Raw genomic sequence first — 8554 nt, forward strand, 5'->3', positions numbered from 1 at the left:
TACCTATTATTACACTAAGCGTATCTAGTGATATTTAGGTAAATACCTGTAATGGCTGCTGATTAGTGCATGACATAGATATGAAGAAGTAAGTATGAATCTGGGGAGGTTGTGAAATACTCCTTTGTGTAATCTGTTTAGTTCAGCAGCTTTTCGACACACGTGATATAACTGGAAGCACGCGTCGGGAAACACCGCTAAACTTATTCAATCTCTCTCTAGACGTGAAGCCCTGCATCTGTGATAATAGCTTGGTACATAATGCCGTAAACGCCACCGTACCAGGAATTTCTGAGAAATCACGGATTCTGAGTGGTCAGTGAGAGATTTCAAATCACAGTTACACCTCTTTATAGGCCACATACCCGCGGACACAATATTCAGAAAAGTACTTTTCGTAAACAGAAAAGAAGATGATACCTGACCGCTATCGTAAATACATTGTAAGTTATTGTTCACTGGTCTCGAGGGGGACATGGGCTGATGTACCCCTCGATGTTTGTGTGGTGATTGTGGGTCGCCAACCCTGCGCTGAAGGCTATTACCCGAGACCAGTGACGTAGCTACTACAAAAGAAGCCTGTGCGCTTCATACTACGATTGTTGCTAATAAGGTTGAACAAGTCCCGAATACGCCCAAATATAAAGCCGCAACCCATCGGGGCCATACCGAAATAAATTGGCTTGCTTCGCGCCTGGAGACGGAAGGTGCCCGAGATAGCTTATTGCCAAATGCCCGTGGAAGCCACTGCAAGTATTACCTGCCTGAATCAGGGTCTACCATATTTTAGATTTTGGCCTAAATACTACAAAGTGCGATCCGCGTACATTCCATTCGTAAATTAATATCGTAGCGTTTGCCAGATCACCACATTTTTGTTTATGTCTCTCGAGCCCGAAGGGCGAGGGGAACATAAAGAAACATCGAGGTACATCAACCCATGGGCCCCTAGGTACCAGTGAACAAAGTGTTTATCTTAATCGGTCAACACTTCAGTTAAGTATTTTGAACTGTTAGAAGCACGGGTATCGGATCATAGTATGAATGCTGCGACCAGAGAAAACTAATTTATTAGCGCTATCTCCCCTTGATCTACGGCTATCGCAAAACATCGGTAATTTCCGTACAATATTCATATTGCATGACCGCAATGCTATTCGCTGAGAAAGAAATTACTTCACGCTGAAGCACCAGATGAGTAATGCTGCATTCCCAGCAGGGTACATAGAAACTGCCATTCCCTTGTAAGCGGGCACATTGGAAAATAATAGAACATTTATGTGTGGATGCAACATATATGGCAGTTTCTTAAACCACAGAGAATCGTGGAATCTATCAGTTTGCTATAGCCAAATATCACGTTATATTTTCTGGCAAGCCATAATGAGTTTGTATCACGTCAATAGTTAGCCGCGGTGCAAGAACGAAACATTGCAAGGTTTGCTCAGGTTTTTGTTGCTCGTCTTCGTTGCATTGATGCACACGCTCGGCGCCCGCCATAATTTGGTAAGTGAGGTTTTAACATGATGTGAACAAAACATGTTTGTGCAAAGAAGCTTTGTTTTAGGGATACAGAGTTCGCGTAACTTTGACATGGTAGAATGGATATAAACACAGTGTGTGGTTGATCCTTATAGATCAGTGAGAAATTGTTCTATTCGCAACTATGCCTCTGTACCTTAGTTCCGCATACAAACATTTTATTATTGTATTGGATTCTGTTTCTGCAAGGGACTGGTTCCGATATAGCCGCAAAGTGGATGTGATACAAGCCGACCAAAACAGAATACGTGGACGCGTGGAATTATTACTCGCCGAGGCGTGTGCAACCAAGTCAGCTGAAATGGGCTAGGCCGTATGTACGGTATACCAGAAATGTTTGGTACGTTTGGAGGAGAAGGAGGCCATACTGTGGTCTGGATGGTCACAGCACATACAACTTGTAAACTTAAATCTTGTAATTTGTAATGCACGGTGTACATCAACCATTTAAACATTGACCTTTGAAGTGTTTTTTATATCCATTTTAAGGCTATCGTGGAAATATGATTAATATGATGCAACATTGTTATTGTGCATTGCGGAATCCAAGTCGCTAAACTCTATTAGCGAGATGTGAGATTACGGAAGCGAGGAAGTGTTTACCATAATAGTCATCATCAGCGATGTGTTTTTTATCCCGCTAGCAGTCGTATTATCGGGTTTTTTCTGTTTCCTGGTACTCGTGTGCTGGCATTATTTTCGTTGCGCAGTAACATATATATTCCACTATAATGGCATGTGTGAAACAACATTACCATATATTTACATTGAGCACGTGTTCTTCATGATATTGGTTCAGGATCATATTAATGACCAAAGCATCTTTTAGAAGAAACTTCTTCAGTATAAAGTGTTTCTGATTTTGTTTTTAAGAAAATAAAACAGAACACTATATCAGCATATAAATAAGAACACAGTTTTATTTGAATGTATACTCCGTCATAATGAGTATTTATCTTCCATTCATCGTAGGCACCCGTGATTACAAGTTCCCTGTGTCCCCTGTGGACGTAGCCGACATGTGGCAGCGCTGCACACGCTCTTCCCAAAGGTGTATCCAATGAGTTCAAGACTTGCAGGCGACGAAATTGTCAGCACAAATGCGCTGAGTCCGCCTTCGAACAGCCAAGAATCGTTTAGACTTTGTTTCACAACCTGACTGCCACATTACCCCCAGTAAAACCACTTCTGTTAATTCGCCAGCAGGACTTCACATATGTGTGGAGTTATGCAGAAGTTTGTGGAAATCCAAAATGAAAAAAATATAACTCTGTAAGTTGCACAATTAATGGACGTTCTATCATTGATACTGTGAAATGGTCATCATAATACGACAAATTACTGGCCCCTACAAAGTCGAAGGAACAAATCAACTGACTCTATCAACGTGATGAGATATTTTCATCACAAATATGTCTGTCTGTACGCAAGACTATCACAGTTTTCAACTGTTACAGGAAAACGAAATTACGGACTCACGTACAGCCGGGAGAGACAAACAGACCATATGCTGACTACATCCCATTGCAGTATAAAATATGCGGCTTCATGTTAATCACAATTAATGACTATCATGAAAGAAATAAAGTTGGCTCCATCTCGCTGGTCATCACTTTGGTGTTTGTTAGTCTTTGGTAATTGATGACTAAACGCTAACATGGTACTACAGAAGAGCCAACAATGGCAAAACATATGTTTGTGGATTCAACAACGAAAATGTCAATAAATACAGAAACGTACTAAAAAAGCCATGATTACAATAAATGCCAGCTACAGAAAGTGGCCAAATGTAACCTCCAGTTATATTTGGCATTACACTTTCTCGGTAAAGTAGTTAGATTCTAGTACTTTCGCTGGGCTGAGTCTCTATATTCACGCACCCAATCGCCAGCACACAAAGTCAGCCGCTTAACCTCTCTCAACCCAACAAAAGTATTTCACCAAGAAAGTGTAATCCCAGATAGAACATATATGTTACTAAAAGTTGCTGCAGCTTTGGAGAAGTCGAATAATTTCTAAAGTACATATACCGATGCCAAACCATGGGAGCAGTATTAATGCCACAATCTCTATAAATATTTCTAACGGTGATAATACTTATAGCTACTACGTAGATATTACTTTCATCTACGTAGAAATACTTTATTGTAAGTGATGTTTTAAAACTATCACCCACTCAGTGAATTATCATCCACTAACAATATAACAATGTAACAACATTTTCTCCAATTAATAATGACTCAACCAATAATCACGATTTTGTTACTTTCAATTCTTGACATGTTCATTATTGATATACCATCTTAATATTAGATAAAGCAAATCTTTGAATTTCAATGTGGGCCAAGTTGCATATGCCATCACACTCACCACACATTCCCTTTGTAGCCGTAATAAAGAGAGGAGAGTACAAAATCTTCAAATCCATAAACAACTACACGTTATTATTACAAAAATATATATCACACATAACCTGATTTAAGTCGCAGAAAAAATTCTTCTGAATATATTGACTCTTATACTTTTCTATTCCGGAAATTAGTTTTTGAGGTAAATCGTCAATATGAAGGAGTGGGAATCCCTCAAACTCTAAAATGTACGAAACCAATTCTATAAAGCACTGAGGTACACCCCATAGTCATTTTGCAGCCGATTGCTTCGACAATTTGAATTAACCTCTCTGCATGTACAAAACAATTGAAAAGGCAAAATGGGCAGAAATGGACCCAAATTACGCTCAAACATTTAATTGAATTAACAGTAATGTAGTAGTCACCTTTATTTGGGTAAAAATATAAATGTTTGTATAAATTAGTATCCAACTAGGGGGCAACTGGTAACAATAATATTACTGTTCGAGTAATGATGATACACATGCCTTTAGATCCTAATATCATATACACTCCTCGTACATGTGCATCTAGTACGTAGATGAAAATGTTTACACTGTGTCTCATACGTTTCCACACCTAATTTAATTTCAGAAGACATTAAATAGGTAAAATATATATATGCAAATATCAAAACTTATGAGCATGGTCAAACAAGGCAAAAACTGAAATATATTGAAAACATATGATGAATCCTACCACTATGTGTACTATATTGTGAGAATAGTATATGGATCCACCTGCTGACCTGGCAAAACAGGCCACTATTACGCAAAGCTCCTTTAAAATCCTAAACAAATATACACAAATAACACAAGAATAGATTCACACACTCTGTAAAGTTACAAACTGTGGACATGAAATACATCCATACAATAGCCATCACACATGCTTCTTTAACTAAAAAATACGTACAGTGAATGCATCCTGAAAAGGTTGTCTTTCTTTAAAGAAAGCATAACAGAGACGCGAAGTAAACTGTAAGACTGTCAAGCGTAAACGACGGCAATAATCTGACCAACCCGCAGTGTGCCTGCCATGCGAGGTTCAAAAGACGCTGGCCGTACCTAGAACATTTAGCATACAAATGCAGCTGTTTTATGTTGTTTTATTTTTCTACATATCTTCTCGTCAAATCTCGGCTAAATTGTTTCTTGCCATGATCCCGCCAAATAATGACCCTGCCTTATTTTATTATCTGTATCTCCCCAAAACCAAAAACGTAAATCTGAAATACATGCATCAAAACTACAGGAAACAAAATATAAAAGAAATATTTTGTGTGTTCGAGATAGGCAGAAGTCATTTAGAATCAAACGCAGATATCAAAGTATAAAATGCAATTTCCAACCATAATCGCTTTGTTAAAGTGATTCTTCCCCTCTTTCATAGTTTACTGAAAGTGAAATGGTTTCGGCGATACCAACCCCTAGATGACGTAATCATAAGGACATAACATATTCTAATGTTTTCACCTCCTTATTTATACGATGGAGAGGGTTCAAACTAATACTGAATGGTCACACAAGTGTCAGCACAATATATATTGTAAACTTGCTGTTTCCAACTTCTGCACAACGTTTTTGAAAGATTAAAATGGCGTGTCCTTTAAAAGCACCGTCTATAGTTGCTTACCAAAATATTTTAATGTTGATTATGACGGGAAGTCATCCAATACCATACTGAACATATTCGATATGATGCTATCTGAGGGCATACCATTATCCAAGAGGTGCAAAAATGCATCGATCGTTTTGCATTTTCTGGTATTGTTTTTCCATATTATACCCCAATATGTTGTGAGATTGGCCAATATCCTCTGTTAACCACATTACCCCATGTGCATTCTTCGACAGTGCTTGCCACGACTTTAAAGGTCATGCAACGCAAAACACAACTTTGCAGATTCTGATCAGCTTTAGGCAAGGGACGTACAGTAACAAATATCAAATCGGCAATTTCAACTTATGCCGGAAACATAACGATGAAAACAAATCGCGAAATCGTAAGTTCAAACGATTCACACTTATTTCACCAAGGCGCTGGGGTGAGAGTGGCTCAACAGCTGTGCGCTGTACAGCCCATAGCGTATGCGCAGTGATTAAGTTTCAGCGGGTTTGAACCGCGATGGCGATTCGTAAAAACACATGCGCGCAAGTGATGCGTGCAAGGAAATATCGCTGTGGTCGAAGTTGGAGGAACAAAGATGTTTCAGATTACCAGCATCCGCGGTCTGCAGTAATAAAAATACACTGGTCCCACACTTTTCTTATATATGTTTTCACGTCTTGCTTTTTGGGGTTGCAGATTTGCAAGCTAGGTTTTCAAGAAAGTGTAGCATTAGAAATACTAATTTCATTGTTAAAATTGCCTAGCTTGAAAAATGAAATGGTTTTAATACATGCTTCGTAGAAAACATAGAAAAATATGTTGATTGTGATAAGTAGGCCCTGTCATGCACAAACCTTCAATGTCTGTTTTATTGACACCCAGCGCTCCGCTCGGCCCCGTTACTCACAATATGCACATACACAACTTCAATCATTGACCAGCATGCAATTTGAACTTAACACCTATCATGCTTTACACCATAAAACAAAATACATTGATTTATGGCTCGTGCACCTGAGTTCTGCCTCTGGCTTCCGGCATTATATAATTAGACAGGCAGGTGTGATAATTTGTACACATGATATGTTATTAGCGCCCGTATCGCAAAAGAAACTGTATCCATTTTCTCAGATAATAACGCGGAAACCAATGCAAACTCAGATTGTCAGTTTCAAGTCCTGGGTTTCTGTACTTGACGCAAATCTACAGCTTCCAGCCACGCAGTAGTTCACCATCTCAGTACTTGTTTATTGGATTCTGTTCCAAATGCATAAGTTGCATTTACAAAACCCCAACATCTCTATGCTATTATTTTGAGGAGGTATCCTTTGTATTGTAAATGCGCATCATTTACAATAAAAGAAGAGTTATCTGAGGAAGAACGTTTCTGGTATGTCACTTTCTGATAAACGGGTACATAAGAATCCATACCGAAACGTCGCATCATATACACAAAAGTTATTATCCCTATAGAATCTTACTTTCTTATTACTCACCATACTCTAAAATGCCAATCAAATCGATCTATCTCTATATACAAACACACAATGAGCCCTCAGGAGTACAAATGAACCAGCCGTGGATGAGAGGCTTCGTTACAATTTTGAGGCACACCCACCTGCCTTGACTGGGTTCCGTCTCCTGGGTACTCTGCTCTGAGGGAGTAAACCAGTACAAAATATTGCACTTTTGATTCGCGATTGTGCACTTACAACTTTGTTTATTTGTATTTTCACAACCCAGCAGTGCGGCCATGTCGCGAATAAGTACACCGTGTCCAAAATATGTTTGGTTTTTACGTATGTGACCTTTAAAATAAAATAGAAGCTTTTCGAACATTTGGACATCGATAATATAGTTAGTTTAATAAACTCTTTCGAACGCTCCCTCGCATACCGACATACGCATCACACATCAAAGTTATAGTTAAGCAATAAAGAAGCCGCCGCCAGATTTACAGCATATCATCTTTTCTTCAAACATGTCGGTCAACCCACGCAGATCAACTCCAAAACCAAGCCACAAGTATGGGCAACTGGTGAAGTGGAGCTGGCGTCCTATTCGACGAAAGTAATTGATAACTTGTTATCAAACCCAGAGGTGGGACACGCTCGACCCCCGTCCAAAACCTCAGTATGTCAGCGACTGTGATCAAAGCTGTCTCCACCTGCAACATGATACACAAATTTGCTCTATTATTTGAAAACAAATTAATTAGAATGTTTTGTGAGAAAAAATAATTGCGAAGCTGCTTTCTAGAATTTATTTCACACAACACCCTCTATCTCCCTCACTACCACCGCCACCACGCACTGATTCCATAAACAGTCACCGAAAATATGTTTGATAATGCCACCTCACTCCCACCAGTAAGAATAAATTGTCATTCGGTAAACCGTACCAACGCTCTGATCTTGTGTCGGGCATATACAAAAACGTCAACTGATACAAACTTGTAATGATATAATACTATTATATTTTAGTTGAATCTGTGAACCAAAAGCATATCTACGTTGGTTAATCTGTCACCGAAAGTTTCTAGAGGGCAACATACGTATATGCCATGCCTATAAGACATCATTGTCTCGTAGGCTTAAATGTTCAGATCTTAAACATATATTTTCAAACTATATTTTACTAAAAACATATTTTTATTTATTTCCAATCAGTTAATAAAGAGTAGTCAAAATACTGATTTCTCTGGCTAGTGTTATTGAAACGTTTCACTGCAAAGGCGGGTATATCATTTTAAGATAGTAATCAATATCAAGGTGGGCATCAAATTAATTTATTATCTTTGTAGTTAATAACTGAACTGATATTATATAATTAGTTAAATTGTAAGAAGAGTGTCTTTGATAAAATCAAATAACACTCGCCGGTAAAAGTACATTACGGCATCGATCAGCACGGGGATTTGTTACTCTTCAGTTGATATATTCAACAATGTAGGTGATTCTGTGAATAAAATTGGCAAAACAACAGATTCTTTACCAGTTCTTTAATCTATA

This window comes from Haliotis rubra, unplaced genomic scaffold, assembly GCF_003918875.1.
Source record: "Haliotis rubra isolate DU_JTF1 unplaced genomic scaffold, ASM391887v1 Scf1822, whole genome shotgun sequence".
Lineage (NCBI taxonomy): Eukaryota > Metazoa > Mollusca > Gastropoda > Lepetellida > Haliotidae > Haliotis > Haliotis rubra.